Below are 14,260 nucleotides of genomic sequence, written 5' to 3'. Positions count from 1 at the left end.
TAGTTAGTATTTTGAAATGGGTGCCACTGAGGATGATTATCCTGGTGCAACAATTTCTGAATCTGAAACCAATCTGGACAGTGAGGAGAATTAATCATTTAAGGCTCTTTAAGAGAAGTGAAATGGCCATATTGTCACTTTTGTAATTCTGAGATACACTACATGGTCAAAGTACTGGACCACCTACATGTTAAACCTACAGGAGCTTCTCAACCACAGATATCTATGCAATGAAGCTCCCAGTGCACAGTTTTTGTGCTGTCAATAATGCCAAAGGAGAAATTGTTGGCGACTTTTATGCTCTATGCACCTCAGTCTGTAACTTTTTGTGGTCTAACATTTTGTGGCTGAGTTGCTGTGCTTCCTAAATGGTTCCACTTTGCAATAACACTACTTACAGTTGGTCGTGTACTATCTTGGGGGGAGAAATTTCACAAACTGGCTTGTTGCAACAATTGCATCCTATTACAGTCCCACACTTAAGCTTTTTAAAACAACCCATTCTTTTGCAGATGTTTGTCAGGGCAGACTGCATGGTTAGGGCCTTGATTTTATACACCTGTGGCAAAGGAATGAAAATACCTGAATTCAAATATTTAGAGGTGTGGCCCGAATACCTTTGTCCTCGGTGTTTGCATACAGTATTTATTTGAGTGATTTAGCTCCGTCGTCTCCATCTCATTGAGGATTTTGGTGCAGTTGGTTTAGAGGGAAGTGAACAGGCTTTCCATAGGTTCATTTTGTTTGAGCTGTAGCAGGTTACCGTGCTAACATTAGCACAGAAAGCAGGTTAACATTCAGTTACAGCATGCTGAGAAAGCCACAATGATAGACTCCTTTTATAGTGATACAGTAAAGCAGTCCACATTGCAGGCTTTCATTGCAGCTTACTGAATGAATGAATATGCTACATATAAGAACAATACATAAATAAGAAGAAACTACATCCATTAAGTCTTGTATTGGTGTAATCAATAGGTGAAATCCAACCCTGAACTATTAATCTGTGCACAGCACATGCGTCTGTAGGACTGCGAGGAGTGGCAGTGAATTGAACTAAACCCTTTCTGATACGTCTTCTGGGAGCTATGAATGTCTACATAATGATGCTACATGTATTTAAGACTATGTGGTCCCCACAAAACTAAAGTTATGATTTTCAGAGTCTGTTCTTCCTCACGCAGAAATGAGAGGCGAAATGAGAGGAAAGTGTTTGGCTGCGTTTCATTATGTGGTCATTTCAAAGAATAACATAATCAGACAATTAAGTGTTCCCTGGGCAACAACAGAAGTTAGTTCACAAAAATAGCTTCCAACAGGCCAAAGATAAAACACCCAAATTCATTGATTGACAGGTAGAGTAATCTTTTTATGTATTAATCAATGAAAAATTCTTCCTCCCACTGTGTATTGATAACGACTTCTTCAAAAAAAAAGTGATATCACTGCTACTATAACAAGTGTTTTCACTGATGAAACGTGACATCAGCAGAGGCAGCAGGGTCAACCCTGACCCTTTTCTTAGCTTAGCAGTTACCTTCGTTACCGAAGCCTGTTCTCTTACGAGAGCTCGTCTGGAGATGGCATCACCAGACAAAAATTCACAGTAACCCTTCAGCTTTTCATGCTTAGCTGCTCTTCACAGGAGGAACAGCGGGATAAGGAAACTTTTACGCTGCGGCAGAAACCCTGCGTGAAGCCAAAAGTCAACAGACGAATGCCTTCTGGTTAGAGAGGAGACAGCTGTGTGTTTTTCCTAAATTCTTCCAATATTTATTTATTTTATTATTGTAATAGTATTAGTAATAATAGTAGTAGTAGTAACAGTAACAGTAGTAGTAACAGTAGTAGCCTTTTCTAGAGTTAGTGGAGCTACAAGAAGCTGATACCAAGTTGATCCTGTCACCACTGACTGGTCCTATTAATTTTCATATGTGATATTTTATTCTTAATCAATAGATTCTCTTTGATTTTTTCAGGATAACAGTTAAAGACTGACACCTGACAGGTTCATTATCTTTGCATGGTTAAATTCACTGTTTCCGTCACTAATTTATTTTCTTATCTTTGCATGTTTTCTAGTTAGTCTCAGTGGGAATTAAAGTCTGGCCTGTATGAATGTACAGCCTTATCTCGTTCAACTTACAGTAATTACCACAGTTTAACTCACAGTCTTATCAATGTAATTCAGCACTTCCTCTGTTCTGCATCTGGAAGGAATCAGTAGGAACTCAACTTCTCTATTTTTATCCTGTTTAGAGTCAGGTGCAAAACACAGAAGCGCTTTTTTTTTTTTTATCCATAATAAAGTTTTATAAACTAAAGTAAAGCATGTAATCACATGTATCATACGTGTTGCCTGTAGAATTAATAGGATGAATACAGATTGAATAAATCGTACCACAACAAAATTAGCATCCCTCCTCTGACATGATCCAGCAACGAGCACAAAGTTGAAATCTAAAAATAAATCCTACAGTGTGTGTGTGTGTGTGTGTGGGGGGGGGGGGGGGGGGGGGGGTCCCCTGTAAGATGATGGACAACTGCTGTCAACAACCTTTACTTACACAGATAAACAGAAAACACACAACAAAGGACAGAACTGAACTCCAGCCCATGTATAGAGAAGATCTGATTATTTCCATTTGTGAAATTTTGTTGACTGACTCAATGACAGCTGGAAAATCTGAGTCACTATATTCTGTGCATGTTGTAGAAACCTTTGTGGATTAAGGAAAATTGCTGTTTAATGAAAGTAGGCGGTAAATGCTCCTGACCACAGCTGATCATGCATCCAGCTCTTGCGTGCCAAGGTTAAACATGCAGTAACTGTAGTGTATGTTCCATGGTGCAGTCACAGTGCAGCAAATGATTCTGGCAGACAAGCATCCATGCATACATAATTAGCGTGCCTGCCATTGTAGATGTTTACCTGACTGTCTATCCAGCATTTTCTAAATGATGTCTCTTCTGGGGGCAGAGGGATGAGCGCAGTGCTGCATCATGCATGTAAAAACTGCCATTTCTGCTACGGTTAAATGTGGGTGCAAATAGTAATCACTGTGTTGGTGTTTTTGTGCGTTTCTCCGTGTACTGGATAGTAGCAGTACTCTCATCCTGCACCTATCCTCCACTCATACTGAAACAACCACTGCAGTCTATCATTTATTAAAGGATTTACAGATGAAAAGGCATAATGAAATTCAAAACTCTGATATGTATTAATGCACTACTTGGACTGGAGATAAGGGCAGAACGTGATTTTTTATGTTTGCAGTTTGGTGTTTAATGTTAGGCACACAGAAATCTATCCATGAAAGTGGTTTGATTATGATTTATTCATTTTAACATAAATGTTGTTACATCCTTCTGCTGTTAGTATAATTCCAGATCAGATCCCGGCATATCGTTAGCTTTTGGAGTGTTGTCATGTTTTTACATTCATGGAAAATAAAAGTTTTCGAAACACTGAGTCATAACTTTTGCCTATAAGAAAATGTAACAGGTATTTGGTTTGTCCTGAATGCACAATAAATAAACACAAAGAGAACAGACAACTGTAGCATTGAAGCCATGTAGCATCCAAGCTGTGCATCCAGGAGGAGTTCTCGTCTTCTTTTGACTACAGCGGTCACCCTTAATTGGAGCTTGGCAGCAGCATCTACAAAATCCTTCTCCCAGTATACCCAGTATCTCTCCTCTGCACATGTCCAAACCAGCTCAGTCCCGCCTCTCTTATTTGGTCCTTGAATGGCCCAACCTTACCTGCCGTCCATCCATGCCGCTCCTAAATTTCAGCATCTTTTCCTCAGCTTCCACCAGCTCCACCTCTTCTGCTCTCATCAGCAGCACCATCTTCAGTCCATCCAACATGGCTGGTCTCAGTACCATCATGCAAGCAGAAATATGTGGAGCCTGCAGGAAGGAGACGTAGAAATGGGCAAAAGAGGTTTTTTTTATGTATTTCTCAGTGGTCTGAGTCTGTCTGTTTACTTCATGCATCACACATACTATTACATTCATTTATTACTTTTAACATACAGTACAATTCATTTTTGTTACCCAAACTAATAGCATGTTTTTTTCTAAGAAAAGGAGAGAGTGAGGCAGCAGAATCAGATTAAATATAGGCACATCTCTCTGTTTGGGAAAAAGCTTAAAGTGTTTCTAATCTGGAGTCCACTGAGTGGGACAATGTTTGGCCAAGGAAGAGTTAAAATATTCGGCATCTGTTCCACGCACCCCTGCAATCCCCATAGATCCTGTGTGCTTTCTCCTGCTTTTTCTCCCGCTCTCTACTCTTCATCCCTCCTCCTCTCCTCCTCTTCCCCCTCCTTCCTTCCTCCAGTCGCTTGGCCCCGAGCCCAGAGAGAACTGGAAGAAGGAACAGACTTTTTGCTGCCCCCTCCCCTTCCCTTCCCTCCCCTTTCCACCCCACACCCCACATCCCAAACAAAAAAATGTTCAGATCCTGTGAGTTTTTGTTACCCAAATGTGTTGGTTTCCTTTTGAATTTCCTTCTTCTCTTGGAGCTAACTCCCCACGACCCCCACCTACACACCAAAGGAAATAAGCTACAACACACCCCATCTACTGCATCTTTGCATGTGGTGTGGGAGGCCTGTGGACACTCTTGCTTCCCTTCTCGCAGCGCCGCTGAGTATGTCACATCCATCATTACAATACACACACGTCCCAGTAATCCATCTCATAGTGGTAACCCAACAATAAGCCTTCTCTGTGTTTCCCATCATTGCTGAAATCATCCTCATCTGGTATTTGTCAGTTCTGCTCTGTAGCAGATACGCGTTAGTGTATTAGTGTACACATTAGTATTAAGAGCAATTGGACACTTAAAGGGGGGTCAAATAGATCAGTGAAACAGATCAACAGGTTCAGTGAAGATGCACTTGATAAAGGATAGCACACATACATGCACACATACGTGCACACATACGTGCACACACACGTGCTTAAATGAAGCTTAAATGAATCGTAGTCCCAGTACATGCAGCACACTTCAGCATAAACTGGATCCTGATCTAAAAACGACATCAGCAGCAAAACGATGTTCTGTTATCAAAGGTGGGACTGACGTTAGAGTCTGCATTCATTTTAGCTAATAAACTGTAAAATGAGTACATAATTAAACTGAATAAAATGGCAGTTAGGTTTATGTTTAAAATCAAGACAAAAATGATCTAAATAAATATGGACACGGCAAAGCCTCACCCCTGACCCCAGCTTTTTGATATTTAACATGTTTTCTACCATGAATTCACCAACCTATTTATGATATATGCATGTTTTTCTTCTACTGTGAGCTATGGTCAACAGAACTAGAGTAGCTACATTCATTGTTGCAGAAGTCACGATTATGAGCGTTGATCAGAAACATTTAAGCAGTAAAGCATGAAAAACCCACCGTGGCTGTGATGACATCATTGTAATTTGTTGTTGATTAAAGAATTACTGAGTCACCAGTTCACGTATATTTGATACTAACATACTATGATACCAAATTCACTCAAACATACCCAAAGTTTTAAAATGCATTTTTAATCTGGTATTATTGAATTTTTTATTATTTTTTTAAACTCCTTTCTGCATATAAATGATTGAAAACCATAACTGATTACATTGGAACATTTTGTGATATCTGTCATAAAGTAAACAAACCAAAAAAATATTCCCGTATAAAATATCATCACTCATTTCACTAAAACAGCCAGAGGGCTCGAGGGTTGAACTTATATCACCCTTCCCTTCATTTGCTCCTGTCACACTTAAAGGTGCTTCTAATGACTTACAGATTTCTTAAATGGGCATGCCCCATTATATCTATCTGATATCCATAAACCTTATATTCCATCCCCAGCTCTCCATGCTCTGTCTCCCTGTTGACATCCTGACCTTGTTGAGTCCTTTCAGTACACTCAAAACTCTTATTTTGAATTAACTTTATACTCTTTATTCTCTGTTCCTTTATAACTGTCACCATCCTGGTGGCTTGATCTCAGTCTCACTGGTCTCAATTTGTGTTAAAGTCCGTGCGTGTGTGTGTGTGTGTGTGTGTGTGTGTGTGTGTGTGTGTGTGTGTGTGTGTGTGTGTGTGTGCTGCCAACAAGACCACTATAAACGTGACAACAACAAGATCTTTGTAACCTGCTTTCTCTCTCCCTCCCCCTTCTCCTCTCTCATGTTTCTTGCTGCTCAGCTGTGGGCCATCCTGATACCCCTCTCTCTCCTCTGGCAGTTGATGCAGTATTCTAGAGCCTCACCCCTTTGTTTCTCTCTCCCACTGGATTCACAGTTTACTTTTTGAGTTGTTTGTCCTCTTTTCTCGTTGCAGATGTGGTCGTGTGGCTCACTCTGTTGATGCCAGGAAGATGTTTAATGTCCACTCAAATCCATTTTTTTCAAACATATTTACGGTTGATGTAACTCTGATTTCTGCAGGTGAAGCAGTGATTGTGACTGAGGTTGAAAGTCTCATCTTCTTCAGCTCTATCGGAGGATAACACAAGCACGTGGAATCCAAATCTAGACCAGTGGAGAAACAAGCTTTCTTTTCAAAAGTGCAACCTTATTAAGTCATATTTTGACTTCAAATGTCACAGCAGATTAGTGATATTTCAGTAAGAGATGGGGAAGTTCCACCCCAGCAGGCTTTTATAGATAATTGTTCCTCAATGTCAGCATCAATTAACATAAATGATTATAACGAATTTGCCTTTCTCAAAGCTAAGGAGTCCTTAAATCGATATTTTGTGCTTCTTCAGAGGGAGTGCTGCAGATAATTAAGCAATAATTGAGCCCTTTGAGGGTTCAGCTTTCTTCTCTCAAATATGTTTCATGTAAAATGTGCGAAGGTAAAGCAAAACACAAAGACTGCGAGGATCAAGATCTCAGTCCTCCTGTTATGTAGAGCGCGGTGCTAACATGCCAGCGCTGCAATGATGAGCGCTCACGTTCACGTGCTAAAACTGTAAGCAGCCGTGGTGCACAGCATGTATTTTTAGTTAGCTGCTTGAGCTCCAAGCATCACTCGCATGTCCTACTTTACTTGCAGTTACAACTTGGATTTATATGTGGGCTCTGGCTCTTACACGTGCTTCAGCTTGGCTCAGAATATGAACTACATTTGCATTATTTCTCTATTTAATATCTCTTAATATCTTTAATATCTCTCTTGATAATCTCAAGCAGGTCCAAGATGCCCACTAAAATCACTGCAAGTTTGAATGTTCTTTATTAAATTATTAGTGTGAATGTGCTTCTAACCACCAAAATCCTCTGACGCTCTGATGTATTTTAGGCTTCACATCTCTGTTTTTTTTTTACCATGACATTTCTGGGGAAGCCATTGCACCCCCTGTGTCAGGTAGGCATGCAAAAACAATGTAAACAAGAAGACCAATAAGCCTCATCATTTCTTCAGAAGCAGAAAATAAACAGTTTCCATGTAGAGGACACAAATGTGTTCCTCGAAAACAGGGTTTTCCCCGATGACAGGAGGATTACAGGCGACTGCCAAGACGTTGCGGTTGTCGCTCATGTGTGAAGCCACACACACAGACGCAGCTTTGGCTGCTGCAGTTCCCCTTTGGCAGCCATGTTGACTCCACGGTCTGGTCCATGGCTGTTGCTATAGTAACTGATGCTGATCTGCTGAGCGTTGGGCATCTCGCCCTGGCACTCCTGCGAAGGACGTTGCAACATATTTGCAACAAGAGCAGCGAAATGTTTGAGGAACAACTGCTTTCCTGACCGCTGACCCGCAGAGAGATGCAATCATTTAAAAAAAAAAAACATTTCACACAGTCGAGCGCGTGATGAAAAGTTCAGGTCTGGCTGCAGTTTCACGGTGCCTGGAATTTAGTTTGAGCTTCTTTTAACACACTGCCAGACAATTTGGGATTCAGTTCAGAACTGATTTAAACTTTCCTCTCCTGTGCTTAATTTCACTCTTTAAAAGGTGGGAAATGAAAACTGTGGTGATAACAGATCAGAAAGTTATGTTGTGCAACGTTTGTTTAAACTGAGCCCCATGACATGAAAAACTTGGGGTGTAAACGGGGGGGAGGGGGATGTTTTTCATTTAGTAGCATCACATTAACAGCAGAGGGCATCATGCTACAATGCTGAAGGATATCTCTGATAACTTCAGTTAAGCACAGCTCAAGAGTGCAGAGAAAAAAAACAGAAATTACCAAAGACCACATGACATTTGATATGCTGTTACTTTTGTGATTGGATTTTTTCAGAGTCAGATATTACCTACAGTTTGGGTTGTGCGTCCACACGGGGAAATTTAAAATTCCTCACACAGTTGTCTCAGAAGAACTCACTGTGGAAGAAACTGTGGGTCATTTTTCCAAATGAAATGCACTCCGTGGCCACATCTTCAGCAGTTTGCTCACTTCAACATCAAATAAGGGTTTGAACCTTTTTAGGCTGCTTTCTTTGTATGAAGTGAGGAAAGTGGGCAGGTTTAAATTTTATAGGACAATGTAGGATTTTAGCCTGTGTGGTTTTCAGACAGCTATTGAATAGGGACAGCTTTTATACCACCTCACTCTTTTACCAGCTACAAAAACCTAAAACCTGTTTCATGTCTGAAGCACATACACAGCCTATAAAGTAAAGAAATGCCCTTGTGTGTGTGTTGCTTTGGAATCTTTATCCATATGAATTCATTGAAAGATGACATTCAAGGACATATTGCAATGCCATCTGCTGTCAGTGTGTTCAGAGGGAAAAGTGTTCTTTTTGGGAGACAAATATTGTCATTGTTGGAGTATAAGAGTTGTGTTCTTAGAGACGTCTCCTTGAACAATTGTGAAAAAGCGATCTAAATGTAAATATTATTGACCAATACAATTACTACATTTTATAGATTTTCATGAAAAAAATTTGTTTTCCTCCTCCTGACCTTTAACTTTACATCAAAGCCACTAAACAAATGATGGACCAGCAGTCCATACCATGCAGAACTGTTCTTGAATAAACACCAAGATAGAAGTAACAGCGTACAGACACACACACACAAACATGCACACAAATGCACAGTCAGCTGTTACAGAGAGTGTAATGAGGGAGTGGAGAAGCAGAGGCCTCCGGATACACAGGATGGCGTCTCTTCCTCCTTATCTCTGCCTGCCATGTGGTAGTTTGCGTGCGTGTGTGTGTGTGTGCTTGCTTACATGTTTGTGTGAATGGGCCAGCTGAATTAAATATCAGTCCATATTTCTGAGCTGGCAGCCAGCTGATCATGAGTGTGGCTGTTCATGGTATGTGCATTTCTAAATATATGTGCACATGCATATGTGTCCATCTTATTGAGCTATGACAGAAACATTCATGCATTTTAAACCTCAGTGGGTGTGCTTGTGGGCGTGTGCATTATTGACAACATATCTTCCATTTGCACATCAAATACTGGCAGCTGACTGACAAACCCAACGACAAATATCAACTTTCACATAACACGTACTTCATTTTACTCATTAATAAACCATTTCAGTGTTGTTGCCTATTAATCACCTAAAACTCTGCAGGCCAAATATGGACTGAGTGGGAATTTTTCTGCGTTTCTGAATCATTTGAAAGCACAAAACTTTTAATTTAACAGGTGAAAACAAAACATTTTAAACAGCAGTAGCATGGCAACAAACGCAGCAGCACTTCTTCACTTACTAACAACAGTGTTTCTCTTTTCTGTCATCCGTGGGGACACAATACTTGAATCACCATGTTTTCCACTACATATACAATCAACAGAAGCAGAGCCCTGTTTACTGAAGCAGCTTCCACAACATTACTCAGCTATGTGGGCCAAAAAGACTGAACACTCTTTGGTGTCAAAGTTCCCACATCAGGGCTTCAGCCATCAGGCTGATTGGAAGAATTTCACAGCTCTCAGCTTAATTGTGAGCTCAAGGACTTTGGTCAGAGTATGATGGCTTCTGAGGTTTTCACATGGCAGCGAGACAAAGCTTTGGGACGGGCCTGCTTTAAACAACTCGACATTTTTCACTTTATGCTCACAGACTGCACATTTCTGTCTGCCGGCTCTGCCGGTCTCTAATGCGAGTGGGATAATGACACAAACAACACAACAAAAACAACACGAGAACGTGACAGTGAGGAGATCTCTGAGGCGAGAAGGTTTCGCTGCTCTGCGCTGTGTTCTAATGTACCGTCAGTTTTACATTTAATCTGTTCTTTTTTAGTTCATTTTTAATGTTTACGGTGCTGTTAAAGGGGAAATCTCTCCACTTCAGCCAAACTGGGATCGCTTGGAATGAGAAGAAGATTTCAATTTTTATTTTGTAATTAAACCAATTTAAATTCAAGTGGCTCAAACTAGTAAAACCACTCATTTTAGTGAAAAAGTGCCCCTGCATGCTGGAACCTTTCACAAGCAGGATTGTCATTGCAAGCAAAACCCTGCATGAGTAAAACACTTAAAATTAGTGACACTGAAGATCCCCCCCCACCCCCAGCAATGATTTGTCTTTTCTCTCCTTCACTCATTTTAGAGATTCACTCTCTCTGCTCCACATTTACATCCAAAGCATACAGATGTGACCAGTCTCCTTTCAGTGTGCAACGTTTATTTTTATAAATGCATGGCCCATCAGCCAGGACTGATGTATGTGGTCTGCACCGGAGCCAAGTTCTTTAGTTTAAAGCCAAACATGATACTCGCCAAGCACAGCTGGGGGAAGGGGAAGAAAAAGAGGGAAGGGAAGAAAGAGGAGGAGGGGGAGCTTTTAAAACATTTTCATTTACAAGTCAAAAGAGACAGAAAAGATAGAGAAAGTAAGCAAAGGGAAGGAAAAGTGAAGGTGAAGTTGAAAGAAGAGCTTAAGATTAGAGGACAGTTTGAAAGGGGGGAGAGGGAGAGCAGAGAGAAAACGATAGATCTGAGGACGGAGAGTTGGCAGGGACTGAGAGAATATTGTAAGAGTCACATGGAAGGAAGCGAGGAAAACGACAGATCAGAGACGACAGAATGAAGCAATGAAGCATCTGAAATCTGACTGAAAAAGAAGAGCACAGAAAAAGCAGCGCTGGGAAAAGTGGAAAGAGCTGAGAGAAGGAGGAGGCATAAAGAGAAAGATAGAGAATGACAAGTGTTGGAAGTTCTGAAGAGGGGAGGTGGGATGAATGTGAGAGAAAAGCTCAGAAAGAACCGATATGATTCAAGCAAAGAAAAAAAAAGCAAGAATAGGAGAGAAGGTGGTCATGAAGAGCAGGAAAAAGCTTTAGGTAATTGAAGCTGACAAAGGGAAAAGGGCAGATTTTAAGTGTGGGAAGCACTGAAAGAGGAGGAGAGAGAGACAGAAGAGGGAGTGGAGAAGGAACTGAGGGGGAGAGAGAGCAGAGGACAGGAGGAGAGGCAGAGCTGGAAAACAGTGTGTGACAGAAGACAAGCGCAGATACGAGACGAAGTGAAGGGGGAAGAACTTAATTCAGCATTGTGTCTCCAGCCAGCCTCTCAGATGTTGTTGTGAAACCCTCTTGAGCTGCGCTGCTGCATGACTGAACGCTATCAGTACTGAGCAGGCAGCTGCCAAACCAGCACACACACACACACACATGCACACATACACGCACACAAATGGATATGACTCGTCCGCTGAGGCAGTTTGGTGTGGTGGACGTGGAGTGACAGTTTGGGAATAACTGGTTCTTCGCCCTGTCCGGTAGGTTTAATATGCTTTTAAAGATTATATTATATTAGGATGGTTTGTGTATCTTAGGCTTAAATTAAGCACTGATGTGAAAGTTTAATGTCTTGCTCTTATGGATGGTGTCTTTTGATTGGCAGAGGTTGGCCTCTCTCTGGGTTGTGATCTCTGGTTCACTTGTACCAGCTCAGCTGAAATATTTATTAGAATTAAAATATTTGTAGCATTTCCTAATATTTGTTATTCCACCAGCAAAAAATTTGGAGTTCTGTCTTTTAAAAACAACAACAACAACAAACTATTAATATTGTGCCGTGTTGTGGCTCCATATAGCCTGAGGGGAAATATAGTTTGAGTGGTCACCGTGACATTTAGAAGCAAATATGATTTGTTATTTGATGCTGTTTGTTTTAACTGTTGCTAAGTGTGGAGTAATACGGTGTGATTCGGGCAGGTGAGCATGACCTTCCCCCGGTTCCACCCGGCTTAGAGGATGAAAACTCTCTGTCGAGCACACAGAGCAGGGCAGGGATGCTGGTTTTCCAGGTTTAACAGCTCGGAGCGGCTGAACTCAGCCACAGTGTCCTCTGAACTCTGAGTCACTCTGTTCTACTATTCCAATAACATCTGGATTAATCCGCTGTTATTGCTGAGTGTTTGCTGAATTCTGAACTTCTACACTTTTGTACTAACTGTCTAATCAAGTGCGCAAGTCAGGGTCAGAGAAGCATGTCTGAGATGTTGATCAGACTGTACAGGCATGCTGTCATCCCAGCGCATCAAGTGCTGCAGCATCGGTGACACACCTGTCACACCTGTCACAAGAATATTGGAGGCAGAGAGCTGTCAGTCCTGTTTAAAAGTCACAAAAGTGTCATCCAGAACATATTTGTGCCCCCACTGGGATCTTTGAGTTTTGGACATTTTTTTTTTTAGGCCCAAAACTCCTTCATTAGGATTAGGAAATGATTGTGATTTGGTTTCATGGCTCACACAGCTTCACAAAGTTTGCTTCACTGCCCTGAACACTGAGAATGATGCTTAAAGAGACCCAGTGGAAAAAAAGGGAGTCCTGAGAAAGAGTGAATATGTGGTGAACTGGGAGACCAGTCTCACTAATGTTGCAACCGGTGGGTCACGGCACTGACATCAAAAGGAACCTTATCACAGTACTTAGCAGTTTTACTGTACTGTAGATCCTCATACTTAACCCACTTCACCAACTCCCTGAGACTGCAGATAAAGATCAGCTACGACTGAACTGGCTCACAGACTAAACTGCTGCATCATCAGCTAATGATCAGTTATTAAATGAGCATCCTGCCCAGGTTTCTCATGAGTCAGCGCTGTTATATGTGCTCAAGCAGTGATGCATTAAACTTAGTCGTTATTTCCTTATTATTACCTATTGCATTTGCATTTTCTATTCCCTTGTAAGCTGCTTCATTGTTTCTTGATCTTTCTTCAGCTCAGTGACTATGTGTTTGTTTGCTCAAATATAACTATTTATTACTCCTTCTAATGCAACACCCTGTTTACTGTAAAAACCTACAGGTGACCGAGCAGTAATCTAAACTCTCCTTCACTCTGGAGCATATTTCAGACAAAGCCTGGCATCTTTTTAGGGTTTCGCTGACACAGTTTGTGATCTTGCACCTTGCATCAGTGTTTTCTGTGGACTTTTCTTTTGGTTTCAGTTTCAAATTAATAGAGGAGCAACAATAAAGAACCTTTTTTTCCTCCAGTTTACCAGGGTTTTTCCTTTCCCAAACAGCTAAAATTCATGTTTAAATTATTTCCCACATGCCAAAAAATGTTTCTTCACTGGATATAATAAACTTTTCTCCAAATGTTTTTTCGCCGCTGCACTGTTGTACTCTGTGCTCTCCTGTCTCCTCTTTCCTGGCCTTTTCTTCTGCTCCTCTCCACCTTTTTTCCCTTCCTTTCACTAGGAAAGAGGTTTTGCTCTCATAGACAGTGTCAGTTTCTCATGAACCCCCTCAGCGAGTGCAGCTCAAACTGACGAGCTGCCAGAGAAAATATCAACACAATAAACCGGGTCAGAATCAGCTGCTCACAATTTTATTCTCCTGCACATTTCTCATGTCTCTTTCTTTTCTCTTTGTTAGTTCCTTTGATTTTGGGTGTTTTGGGTTGTTGTTTTTTTTAAGTTCAGATTTCCTTGCTTTTGTTAAGCTCAGACGGTGCATTTGTGGTATCGTGTGTATTATGTGTGGCTTTGGCTACATGGATCATTAGATGGACCCAGCAGGAGGTCACTGGCTCAGCTGTGGTTGAATTAAATGCAAACACTCGTCGCTGAGGAAAGCGTGTCTGAGAGAATCAGGAGACAACAATAAAGAAGCCGCTGGGCTGTCTTTGTTGGTCACTTGTCCACATTTACTGGTTCCACACTAATTGGTTCAGACTTCTGAACAATGGCTACATCACTGGTGAGGACACAGAAGAGCATTTTTCTTTATGATCTAATGAAGCATGCAGATGTTTGGTGTCACTGTCGTCATGCTTTTATGATCCCTCTGACTTACACTGATTGCTGT

The 14,260-nt window shown here is 41.2% G+C and overlaps 1 protein-coding gene across 1 annotated transcript in view; it reads left to right on the top strand.

Annotated features, from left to right (window-relative positions):
* Positions 1–11,477: 11,477 nt before the first annotated feature.
* The window catches only part of ripor3 (RIPOR family member 3), a 60,478-nt gene continuing 57,695 nt past the window's right edge, over positions 11,478–14,260 (top strand). Inside the window, 1 exon segment of the mRNA XM_030729727.1 lies at positions 11,478–11,714. The gene's annotated coding sequence lies outside the window, so the exon portion shown is untranslated.

Source organism: Archocentrus centrarchus, chromosome 5 (genome assembly GCF_007364275.1).
Source record: "Archocentrus centrarchus isolate MPI-CPG fArcCen1 chromosome 5, fArcCen1, whole genome shotgun sequence".
Classification (NCBI taxonomy): Eukaryota; Metazoa; Chordata; class Actinopteri; order Cichliformes; family Cichlidae; genus Archocentrus; species Archocentrus centrarchus.
The sequence above is the reverse complement of the archived record's forward strand: the minus strand, read 5'-3'. Positions and strand labels throughout refer to the sequence as shown.